The following is a 13,312-nucleotide window of genomic DNA, read 5'->3' as shown; positions in this document are numbered from 1 at the left end:
TATAGATTACACAGGTATATTGTTCGAGAGGCAGAATTTCGATTGGCAGAGGATATTCTTGTTCGTATTCTGGATCATCTAGTTTTTTCATTTCCGGGTCAAAATAGTATTTCACGTCTTCTGCAGCAAGAGAATTTTCCCATTGTATCCATCTTGGATCTAATACAACTGTATTCAGATTGCGTGGACTTGTTAATGCCTCAAGGGCTGATTCTGCTGTATAAACAGTTATTCTCTTGCCTTGGGCTAGGGCTCTTTCTCTTGGTACAGCAGTTTGAACCGCTGTCAGAATTTTTTCTGTAGAACTGAATTTCATATCAGCTTGAGTGTACAAATGTGATTTGTAAGCTATAGGTACCATTTCTCCCTCATTAGAGGTCAGGTATGTGAATCCGCATCTTCCTGGGATGACTCGGATTAAAAGGTTGCGTACGTTTTCGCTAGTTTGCAATTTTGTTTTAGCTAACATGTCTGTTTGTAATGATCTTAAAATTTCTGTGTGTTTCTGAGTCAAATGTATTGGTTTGAAATCAGGTTTTATTAATTCATAGAGAGGTTTAACCCTCTCTGCATAATTTAGAATGTATGTTCTACCGAAATTCAGGAAGCCTAGTATTGATTGTAAATTTTTCAGCGTTTTTGGTGCTTGGAGTACTGCACACTTCTCTAGGAAGTTGTCTGCCAGGCTTTTGCCTTCACTTGATAATTCATATCCTAAAAATAGGGTTGTTAGATGGGCAATTCTTGACTTTTTAAAGTTGAATTTGTAACCCTCTGATGCGAACCCAAGAATTATGGTGTTCACTCTTTTTAAGTGAGTCTCCAGGTCATCATCTGTAAGATAGATGTCATCGACATGTGATAATGCCTCATCATCATATATTTGTAGTAATTCTGTTACCCTTGCTGAGAATAATCCTGGGCTATTCTTGAATCCCTGTGGGAGTTGGCAAAATTGTTTTTGCGACCCCATTATTGGGAAAGCGGTCAAATACCTGCTTTCAGGTGCAATGTTCAGAAGAATCCATTAGAGATATCTAATGTTGTTTTATATTTTTTGCGCACGATGTTGTTCATTAGTGCTGCACTGTGTGCGTTTTGTACTGCAAAAGTTTTGCAGCAGGAGTTTAAATGTCTGTAGTCCAAAACTAGGCGATATGAATCGTCTGGCTTGGAGACAGGAAACAAAGGATTGTTCATTTGTGAGGTGCATGTTTCAATCACCCCTTGATATTCAAGTTGATCTAAGATCTCCCTGACTTGCTTTTTAGCTTCTTGTTTAACTGGGTACTGCCTTTGTACAGTAGGTAGATTTTTTAACTGGATTTTGTGGTATGGAGAGACCTCATCCCATCCTACATGATTTTTGTATAATGCAGGGTCTTGGGCCACTGCCCATTTTCTTGCAAATGTGTATTTTTTATGAATCGGGATGTGATTTGAGAAGGCAGGCATATTCATTTCTTCGCCATGAGGGCACTCCCTGACAAACTCTGGTGGCCAGTCTTTTTCAGCTAACAGGATGTCATAGCCTTTAGAAAGATTCTCCCAAAAGAGGCCTTTTATTTTCATTTTATCTCCCTCTATAAGTAATGTTATTTCATATAGTTTATGGGGCACGCTAACTCGTGTGTCTGCAGTTTCCACCTGAATGTATTCATTCGTGTCCACTGTCTCCAGAAGATTCATCAGGATCTTGCGAGCTATGGTCACTTCTGCTGCGCTGTCTAGCATTGTCTGGGCCCACTCTCCATTTTTCAGTTGTGTCCTCAGAATCCTCGGCATATTTAATTTTAATACTTGCCAACTTCTTTCTGGGAAATTGTGATTTTTTACTTTGATGAGCAGGTTCTTTGTCTTTGGACTTGACGTGCTCTTCCTTGTGTTCTGACCGTCCTCTTCTTTCTGATTTCTGTGAGGAAGTCTGAAAAGAGCGAGAGGGAAGTGTATCAATATCTTGATGTCTATCAGGTTTTCTCAATTTATCCCTATCTCTAAGGCTGTATCTTTTCTCAGAGGGTTCCCTTTGGGGAGACTTGCCTCCTCAGCCAGGAGATCTTGCTCTCCGTTGAGGAGACCTTCCTCTGGACTGGAATCATTTTTCCTTGGGAGTGGATTGTTTATTACCATCCCAACTCTTTTTTGGAGTATTTAGATTATTTTTAATAAATGTTTTTTCAGGATTTTCAGTTAATTGGGGTTTTATTGGTTTCCCACCCAAACTATCTCTTCCTAGTTCTTCATAGGGTTTTTCTATGATTCTGGCAAGTTCAAAGGGTTGGTCTGTTATATCTGTCTCCTTCAATTTCTGGAGGTGCTTTATATCGTCCCTTGCCAATTGAACTAATTCTCTATATGCTTTTGTTAATTCTTTTAGTTTAACCAGAATGTCTTCGCTCAACATTGTTTCAATGTCTGGGTGTGTTGTGTAGCTGGCTAGAACCGGTCACGTGGCTCCTGGTCTACCTAGTGTACCATGCCTGGTGATGTGATTTTGATGTTTTAGGGCACCATTAAACCAGAGCAGGTGCTCTTGGTAAGTTAGTGGGATTTCAACGTTCTCTAAAGGAGTGTATACATCCGGAGGTTCCTCTATTTTGTAATAGTGGAAATCTTTTGTCACAGCGTGTGCTGCTGGAAAATGTATCCATGAATAGAATACCTCTGTCTTCCGAAACTCATGTGCCTCTATCATGAATATGACCGTACCACCTCTTGGTGATAGTCCATTCTCTATAAGTTTAAGAGTTATAGTTCTTCTTATATTGACCGGAAGGATTATAGCACCCGGATATTTTTTCTTGGATGGTTGTGTCATCCGCTAAGAGTCGAGCTGCTATTGCTTCTCTATCTCTTTCTTCTTCACTTTCCCCCATTTTACTGAAAGAACGTTTTTTTGTTGCAGATCAAGTTTCAAGGAAACAAAGATTAGGTGCACGAAATTTTGGAACACTGTATCATTCAACGTTGACTAAACCAAAAACTAATACATAGGATTCTCAGATTCTCATCCTACTAAGTTCCGGTGGATATTAACCTTTCACCATCTCCAGACGTCTATTGGAGTTTTTACGGGAGAAAGGGGTCTGTGTGAATAGCACGACTGAGTTACTCTAGTGTCTCGCGTTAGATTATCGCCTTACCAAACGTTGGGCGCCATGTAGTGTAGTTCCTATATTCCCAATAGGCTCTGCGCATTGGAATAACATAAACAGCAGTGTAGACGTAGGACTGAGGTCATCTAGGTCTCTACTGACTATGTTAGACTTAATTAGTTTTGCCAGCTAGCTCAGAGGTCACTAGAAACTTTCTCGAATGTCCAGGAAAGGGTTAACAGTCCTGATTTAGACAAGAAGGGATTAGCTTCTGATAACCGCATAAACATGACAACTTTGCTCCCTCAGAATAAAGAGTGTATCTCTAGAGTCATGTGAAAACAATAGACAGCTATTTCACTCAGTCAATCGTGCATGCTTAATTTCACCAGAGTGCAGAGAAATAGAGAGACAGGCGGTTTCAATAAAATGTGTTATTTTATTGAGCAGTCTTCTTTCTCATGCAAGAGAAATGAATTGCCAAAATTGCAATACTTATTGTAAAGTAAAGTGCGTACAGTAAAAGTAGTATTATGAAATAATACTGTAAAAGCATTGATATGGTTTCTTAGCCATATGATACTTTAAAATGGAAACAATATATACATTCATAAAAACATTGACTAACGAACTCAACTGGTGCTTCTAAGATAAGCCTTCCCCAGTGTACCTAACCAAAGCCTAATACGTGGGAAGGAGTAAGTAAGTTGCAGTTTTAAGTTAAGTTAGGTTTTTGCCAAGTATCGGAATCAAGAATTCTCTCTAAGGTTTTATTCAGCTCCGTACCTTGGTTATAGAATGAAGGAGGTCTTGTATCTCGCTTCTCAGGACTCGATCTCCCAGCAACCCGCAAGGGTGACTTGGGAACACCGGAGCTGGATTTTCTCGCCTGGAGAAAAAGACAGCGTCTCTCTCAGTGCGTCGAAGGGAGGGGCGTTTATCTTTGGCTCTGGCAACAGCTGGGCTCTCGGGCAAGTAGAACGTCGCTCTGCTCCCCACCACTGTGTGTTTGCTTAAGGCAACGTTGGTATATTTATACCTGAAAGGTGCCGGGTTTGACCTAAGGTTGGACATAATACATCACTAAGAACTAATAGTTCTTTTGGGACTCCAGGAATTCTTGTGCAAATCAAAACAAAAGCAGGGGGAATTCCCGGGCTGCTGGAGGCTTGGTTTGTTTAAAGAACGCGTTGTGCTTTCTAGGAGTCTATGGGAGTAGCCTTGCCGTGTTTTGGACTGCATGGGCTATTACTAAATATGGATATGATTCTTATGCCTTTATAAGGATATTATTTGTTATAACCACATAAGGGCATGAATCGGGAATATCGAATTAGGGTCCTAGATAGAAATACAACAGAATTACCTAAGAATTCTGCAATATTATGCTTGAATTATGCAAGAAGGGTAATTCTAAATTTAGCACTTTTCTTTTGCTGCCTTGCATCAATTTTAAAACAAATAGTGCTAAAAGCATAAGAACATAAATAGCAAGGATAAGCACCTGCTCGTGCTTTCAAAATATGCTCTTGGGGTAAGATATTTCAATCAACTTACTACCGCCATTTAGTGCTTTTTCCTTAGTGCAAAATGAACCCTTGCATCTAAAATGGATAAGAGGATGTATTTTGCTTTAAGAAAGAGTAGAACATGAATTGCAAGCATGAACGGCCATCACACTCTCTAAATGTGGTCTCACAGTAGGAATGTTCTCCCAATTTATTTTCAATTAGGCAAGGAGGAGTTATCACGTAATTATCTGCTATTCTGCATCAAAGAGTAACACAGAATTACCAGAATTATACTGGCATAATTAAAATTTGGCCCAGACACAGTGATAATCAATCAACAATATGTCATATAATTGCTGCCCAGATCCCCATTTTCACCTGTCATCTTTTTACCCTGGAAGGTGTTAATATTTTTGTGAAAAAAACCATAACACATTTTCATTGCAGTTAATAGATAAAAAGTATTGTCCCTGGTGCTCCTTACTCAACAACAATTAAGCGAGTTCAGCCATGTGCTGGACCTATGATGGCTCAACATATATGTATCTATGCTATTTCAACATTCCAAAAATCCAGTCTCTTTTGCTGCTAATGTTGCTAATCTAGCGTGAGACTTTGCATGTGACTAATGACTCATATAATGTCTACTACACATTTCAGTGTCCAAGGACTCAAACCAGTTTCTGAGATTTGCTGTTGGCCAACAACATTCTCTATTCATTGTGCTATTTTTGCACCTGCCAGTAATCCAAATGATATTCACAAAGGCACCAGCTTGGAGTGTCAATATTTTCAATACATAGAAAATGGGCTGATATTCAATAAAGACATTGAAGGCAGAAGTCAATACACACCAAGCCTAAAAGGCCTTACAGGAGTTGGATTAGTAATCAATTAAAGGGAGTCTTAACTTGAGTCTGCTCAGAACTGCTTGTTCTTAAGGACTCACTTCCTAAATGATTTGGAAAACGTATGCCTACTGTTGGACTTGGTCCTCTCTGCAGTGACACTCCTAAGCATTTTCCCTACGCCCCTCCTGTTTTCTGAATTTGTTGGCTTTAGGGCTCTGTGACCAGTACCACTTAAAACCAGTGCTAAAATGCCGTCCTCTCTCATTAAAACTGGTACAATTGGGTTATACCTAATGACCATATTTAATTTACTGGTGAGTCTCTATGGTAATAAAAAAAGCAAGGATAGGTAAATTAAATGCAACCAGTGAACCTGATGCACTCATTGTGCCACCAATCAAGAAAGCCTTTGAAACATGTCTCAGGCCTGCCATTTTGGCCTGGCAAAATAAACCTTTAGTCATGCATAAACTTTCTATTTTAAGAATAGAAGTCACCTGTTAGGTAGACCCTAAACAGCCCATGCAGTCTCAAAGGAATTGTAATTTAAAACCCTCTTTAGTGCTAAAGTCGGATTGTAAGACACAATTCAGAAAATGACACTTTTAGAAAGTTACCCAGATAAGAGGCTTGACCCAATTTAGGATATTGAATATAATAGCCCTCTTAAACAACATATTAAATGATGCTCATTCACCACAAATGGTCAATATCTATTTAATTTCTTAACATGACGACCTGTTTCATCATGTTGTTATTAAATACTTTGAAACTTCCTCATAACTCATCATATATACAAGCCAGAAAAAGGCAACAAAAAGAAATCAGTGATCAGTACTTTGCCAAATGAAATTTACAATATTTATCCCAGCCCATTCATATGGCACCTTTTCTCAATAAATGACAAAAAAGCACAAAGAATAATGCGAAAAGTCCTTAATCATCACATATAACACAATTAACAACACTTTAGTTCACATATAGTACAATGTGACTTATATGCCCTAAATTTAAATTCTTTAGAGTGTATATACAATATATACATTCATAAAAACATTGACTAACGAACTCAACTGGTGCTTCTAAGATATGCCTTCCCCGGTGTACCTGACCTAAGCCTAATACGTGGGAAGGAGTAAGTAAGTTGCAGTTTTAAGTTAAGCTAGGTTTTTGCCAAGTATTGGAATCAAGAATTCTCTCCAAGGTTTTATTCAGATCCGTACCTTGGTTATAGAATGAAGGAGGTCTTGTATCTCGCTTCTCAGGACTCGATCTCCCAGCAACCCGCAAGGGTGACTTGGGAACACCGGAGCTGGATTTTCTCGGCTGGAGAAAAAGACAGCGTCTCTCTCAGTGCGTCGAAGGGAGGGGCGTTTTCCTTTGGCTCTGGCCACAGCTGGGCTCTCGGGCAAGTAGGACGTCGCTCTGCTCCCCACCACCGTGTGTTTGCTTAAGGCAACGTTGGTATATTTATACCTGAAAGGTGCCGGGTTTGACCTAAGGTTGGACATAAGACGTCACTAAGAACTAACAGTTCTTTCGGGACTCCAGGAATTCTTGTGCAAATCAAAACAAAAGCAGGGGGAATTCCCGGGCTGCTGGAGGCTTGGTTTGTTTAAAGAAAGCTTTGTGCTTTCTAGGAGTCTATGGGAGTAGCCTTGCCGTGGTTTGGACTGCATGGGCTATTACTAAATATGGATATGATTCTTATGCCGTTATAAGGATATTATTTGTTATAACCACATAAGGGCATAAATCGGGAATATCGAATTAGGGTCCTAGATAGAAATACAACAGAATTACCTAAGAATTCTGCAATATTATGCTTGAGTTATGCAAGAAGGCTAATTCTAAATTTAGCACTTTTCTTTTGCTACTTTGCATCAATTTTGAAACAAATAGTGCTAAATGCATAAGAACATAAATAGCAAGGATAAGCACCTGCTCGTGCTTTCTAAATATGCTCTTGGGGTAAGATATTTCATTCAACTTACTACCGCCATTTAGTGCTTTTTCCTTAGTGCAAAATGCACCCTTGCATCTAAACTGGAAAAGAGGATGTATTTTGCTCTAAGAAAGAGTAGAACATGAATTGCAAGCATGAACGGCCATCACACTCTCTAAATGTGGTCTCACAGTAGGAATGTTCTCCCAATTTATTCTCAATTAGGCAAGGAGGAGATATCACGTAATTATCTGCTATTCTGCATCAAAGAGTAACACAGAATTACCAAAATTATACTGGCATAATTAAAATTTGGCCCAGACACAGTGATAATCAATCAACAATATGTCATACAATTGCTGCCTAGATCCCCATTTTCACCTGTCATCTTTTTACCCTGGAAGGTGTTAATATTTTTGTGGAAAAAACCATAACACATTTTCATTGCAGATAATAGATAAAAAGTATTGTCCCTGATGCTCCTTACTCAACAACAATTAAGCGAATTCAGCCATGTGCTGGACCTATGATGACTCAACATATATGTATCTATGCTATTTCAACATTCCAAAAATCCAGTCTCTTTTGTTGCTAATGATGCTAATCTAGCGTGAGACTTTGCATGTGACTAATGACTCATAGAATGTCTCATACACATTTCAGTGTCCAAGGACTCAAACCAGTTTCTGAGATTTGCTGTTGGCCAACAACATTCTCTATTCATTGTGCTATTTTTGCACCTGCCAGTAATCCAAATGATATTCACAAAGGCACCAGCGTGGATTGTCAATATTTTCAATACATAGAAAATGGGCTGATATTCAATAAAGACTTTGAGGGCAGAAGTCAATACACACCAAGCCTAAAAGGCCTTACAGGAGTTGGATTAGTAATCAATTAAAGGGAGTCTTAACTTGAGTCTGCTCAAAACTGCTTGATCTTAAGGACCCACTTCCTAAATGATTTGGAAAATGTATGCCTACTGTTGGACTTGGTCCTCTCTGCAGTGACACTCCTAAGCATTTTCCCTACGCCCCTCCTATTTTCTGAATTTGTAGGGCTCTGTGGCCAGTACCACTTAAAACCAGTGCTAAAATGCCGTCCTCTCTCATTAAAACTGGTGAAATTGGGTTATACCTAATTGCCATATTTAATTTACTGGTGAGTCTCAATGGTAATACAAATAGCAAGGATAGGTAAATTAAATGCAACCAGTGAACCTGATGCACTCATTGTGCCACCAATCAAGAAAGCCTTTGAAACATGTCTCAGGCCTGCCATTTTGGCCTGGCAAAATAAACCTTTAGTCAGGCATAAACTTTCTATTTTAAGAATAGAAGTCACCTGTTAGGTAGACCCTAAACAGCCCATGCAGTCTCAAAGGAATTGTAATTTAAAACCCTCTTTAGTGCTTAAGTCGGATTGTAAGACACAATTCAGAAAATGACACTTTTAGAAAGTTACCCAGATAAGAGGCTTGACCCAATTTAGGAGATTGAGGATAATAGCCCTCTTAAACAACATAATAAATGATGCTCATTCACCACAAATGGTCAATATCTATTTAATTTCTTGACATGACGACCTGTTTCATCATGTTGTTATTAATTACTTTGAAACTTCCTCATAACTCATCATATATACAAGCTAGAAAAAGGCAATAAAAAGAAATCAGTGATCAGTACTTTGCCAAATGAAATTTGCAATATTTATCCCAGCCCATTCATATGGCACCTTTTCTCAATAAATGACAAAAAAGCACAAAGAATAATGCGAAAAGTCCTTAATCATCACATATAACACAATTAACAACACTTTAGTTCACATATAGTACAATGTGACTTATATGCTCTAAATTTAAAGTCTTTAGAGTGTATATTCCTTTGTAGGGTGCCTTCAGGTTTCCTTGGGATTCCATAACAATTTCAGGGGCATATTATCAAGAACGGCGTTAAAATTATCACCGGTTTAGCGGCATAAAACTGCTGCTAAAGCGGCGATAATGGGCTTGATAATATGCCATGGAGAATTCCAATAGAAACCCATGTTCACACCAGAACATGAACTTCTATTGGAGTTCTTGATAATATGCCCCTCAGTACTTTTTGATTCGGTCCCTCCTACGTTAAGCAAACCAGTTTCGATCTCTGTGGCGAAACGTATTTTGAGATCTTCCTTGGCTAAAAATAAATTTGTTGGGTGGGCCTATGGAAAGACCAAGTAATTTATTTAAGGGACATTCCGGTTGTTTGCCAAATTACCATAAGTTTATGCACATCTCTTCCCTTTCTGCTTAATCTGATAACTCTATGCAAAGAAATCAATTAAAAAAAGAAAGATACATAGAATGTATCAGATTTTGTGTGATTCTGTGCTTTATCTACCCGCCACTTTTCACCCATTTTGAACATATCCATTTAGTCTCACCTTCCAGGTTATGGAATGAAAGGTTTCCGTTATTGGAGAAGCTAAATAATTTAAAGAGTAAAAACACACTAGAGAAAAAATATCATATGTCCATGCTACTGTTAAGTAGGTTATTGACCAAAAATGGTATTTGCTTGATGTTTCTGCCTTACTTGTTTCAAATGTCCTTTGTATCTTCATTTGGAGAAATCCGTTACAGAAGTCTTCTTGCAACTCCCGGTACTCAAAACCTTCTTCTCAAGATTGCTTTATTCGGACTGCTTTCCTGTTCGGTCTAGCAGGTGTAATTTGGCCTTATTTCTCGTGTATTGTAAAAATCTATTACGCTTATCTGTACAACTATATTATGGCAATCATTGACCTGTAGCTTGCACCCCACGGCCTTTACGTTCAGCATTTGATTACATTCTGTGACCCTCTCCAATACAACAACTCTGTTTGGCAGTCACAGGATCTATGAACCCCTTGGGTAATGTAGTCTACCCTTATTTCACTTTAGTGAATCTTTTGCTCTTCCCTGCATATCATTTTGGCATTGTGCTCCAAAATGATTAATAATGATATTGTCATGCTGACTTTTACGTTCAAGTAATACATTTGTTAAATCAGTTTCTTATACTGTTTTGAATCTTATCCATATTGCAGTGGTCTGGGGGTCATGCTTGGAACTCTGGGATATGTGGTCATCTTATTTAGGTGTAATTCTTTATAATTATTGGAAACATCGGTCAACTTGGTATAGTCTTATGATATAATCATCGTCTCGTGTTACATCATGCTGAAGTGGAAACATAAAGGTTTTCCATTCTCAGTGTAATTCAGAGTAATTATTGAAAATCTTGTTTGACTCATTTGAATCCTATAATGAAAAGTATTGTGAATTAATACATCTACTATTCTGTCACGAATAGCTTTAGCACCAGGTATAAATATTGGACCCTCAAACCAACACTTCAGTACACTCCTGGGCCTGAAGAAGAATTCCGAAGGATTGCATTGTTCCTCAGAGGACCGGCCAGCTGCTTGAGGCCTGCCTTGTTTCTCAGAGGACTTCCCTGCTGCTACTAGAAGACTGCCATACTGCTTGAGGCTTGCTTTGCTTTTCAGATGACTGCCCGGTTGCTTGAGGCCTGCCTTGTTCTTCAGAGAACCGCCCTGCTGCTTGAGGCCTGCCTTGTTTCTCAGAGGTCTTCCCTGTTGCTACAAGAAGACTGCCCTACTGCTTGAGGCTTGCTTTGCTTCTCAGAGGACTGCCCAGCTGCTTGAAGCCTTTCTTGTTCTTCAGGGGACTGCCCTGCCACTTGAGGCCTGCTTTGTTGCTTGAAGGAGAGAGGAACATCTCTTTGTTCCAAGGAAGACATGGTTATTGTATTGTATTGTAATTGAATTTATATAGTGCTTACTACCCCTGATGAGGTATTGAAGCGCTTTTTCTGTGAGTATCACGCTACTCCGGAACCCTTAACCCCTTCAGCGCGGCACGAATTTTCGCGCTGTGCTGAAGGTTCTAAGGTTCTAACGGGCTCATGACGGAACGGTTCCGTCATCAGCACAGCTCACCCGTAGCTGATGACGGAACCGTTCTGTCATCAGCATGGAAGGGGTTAAAGGATTAGTGGTGAATTAATATAGTGAAATATGAAAGTAATTTGAGTGGTGGACATGTCAGTTATTTGGATTGAGAAGGATAGTGGAGGGATATAAAAGGGAAAAAGGTTTGCATTTATATAGCACTTGATACCCCTGATGGGATGTTAAAGCGCCTTTTTAGTGAGTAGCACTCTATTCCGGAACCCATAAAGTATTATTGGTGAATTAGTATAGTGAAATATGAAAGCAAATTGAGTGGTGGATATGTTAGTCAGTTACTTGGACTGAGAAGGATAGTGGAGGGATAGAAGAGAGAAAAAAGTTAGCATTTATATAGCACTTGCTACCCCTGATGGGGTGTTGAAGTGCTTTTTTTGGCGAGTAGCACGCTACTCCGGAACCCATAAAGGATTAGTGGTGAACTAGTATAGTGAAATATGAAACTGATTTGAGTGGTGGACATGTTAGTCTATTATTTGACTCCCAGTATCATTTGGCTAACCTCCTGTTCTGAGCTATCAGCAAACAACAAGCTCCAGAGGCCTCTTTGCAACTGCCCAGATGACCTGCTGCAACTGGACTTGCACAGACATATAAATGGACCTACTTGAATCCTGCTGGACTCTGCTGGAGTGCATTTCTGTTCCACAAGCGCTGCCTCTCCATTTCCTGGACCCTTGGCTGACATATGAGTGCACCCATCTGAACAAAATGGAAAAATCCTGATGCTTTAGGCTCTTTACAACTTCGAGTGGGCCGGCTTGTTCTGAGGTGCTGCTGCTTGCGATGACCACCAACATGAAGCTCCGGTGAACCCGACTCTCCATGCTACAGTGACCACCAGCAATGCCCAACAGTGTGAGATTTGCACTTCATGCTACTCCGTTGACAGCCAATGGTGGCTGCCATCACGAAGCTCCAGCACTGACCGTTCGTAACACCCAATTGGGTCTTCGCACTACAACATCATCCACCGCAAGATAGCAGACATCCACGACAGCTTCAACACCCAGACAGCCCCAACAGACAGCAAGAAAACAGACCCGCTGCACACCATTGACAACATCACCTTGCTAGCCTGGACCAGCGCGAGCGTCGATGACACCATCAAGACCATGAGCACAATCCACTCCGGCTCACCGTCAGACCCATTCCCTCACCACGTCTTCAACAAAGCAAGCAGCTCCATCGCACCCCACCTACGCAACGTCATCAATCTCTCCTTTGAGACCGCGACCTTGCCAGAGAGCTGGAAACACGCCGAGATCATCCCCCTACTCAAAAATCCCAAGGCAGACCCAAGAGACCTCAAGAACTTCCAACCCATCTCTCTGCTCCCCTGCCTGCCTAGCACATCAAGAAAATCGTTAACAGAGAGCTAACCCGATAACTCGAAGAGAACAGAATCCTGGACCCTTCCCAGTCCGGGTTCTGCCGCAACCACAGCACCAAGACCGCCCTCATCACCGCCACCAACAACATCAGGACCCTGCTAGACAACGGGGAGACTGCAGCACTCATCCTCCTAGACCTCTCCACCGCATTCGACACCATCTGCCACCGCACACTACGCGCATGCCTCCCGCCACAGGGATCCGAGACAAGTCTCTGGGATGGACCACCTCATTCCTCTCCGGCAGAACCCAGAGTGTCCGCGTCCCCCCGTTCTGTTCCGAAGCCTCTGAGATCATCTGCGGCGTACCTCAAGGATCCCCTCTCAGCCCGACACTGTTCAACATTTACATGGACCCACTCGCACACGTCGCCCAACAGCATGACCTCAACATAATCTCCTATGCTGATGACAGTCAATTGATCCTCTTCCTCACCAAGGACCCCATCACCACCAAAGCAAACCTCCATGAAGGAATGAAGGCGGTTGCCGACTGAATG

Source organism: Lissotriton vulgaris, chromosome 4_1 (assembly GCF_964263255.1).
Source record: "Lissotriton vulgaris chromosome 4_1, aLisVul1.2, whole genome shotgun sequence".
NCBI classification, from domain to species: Eukaryota; Metazoa; Chordata; class Amphibia; order Caudata; family Salamandridae; genus Lissotriton; species Lissotriton vulgaris.
This window is presented reverse-complemented; position numbering follows the sequence as displayed.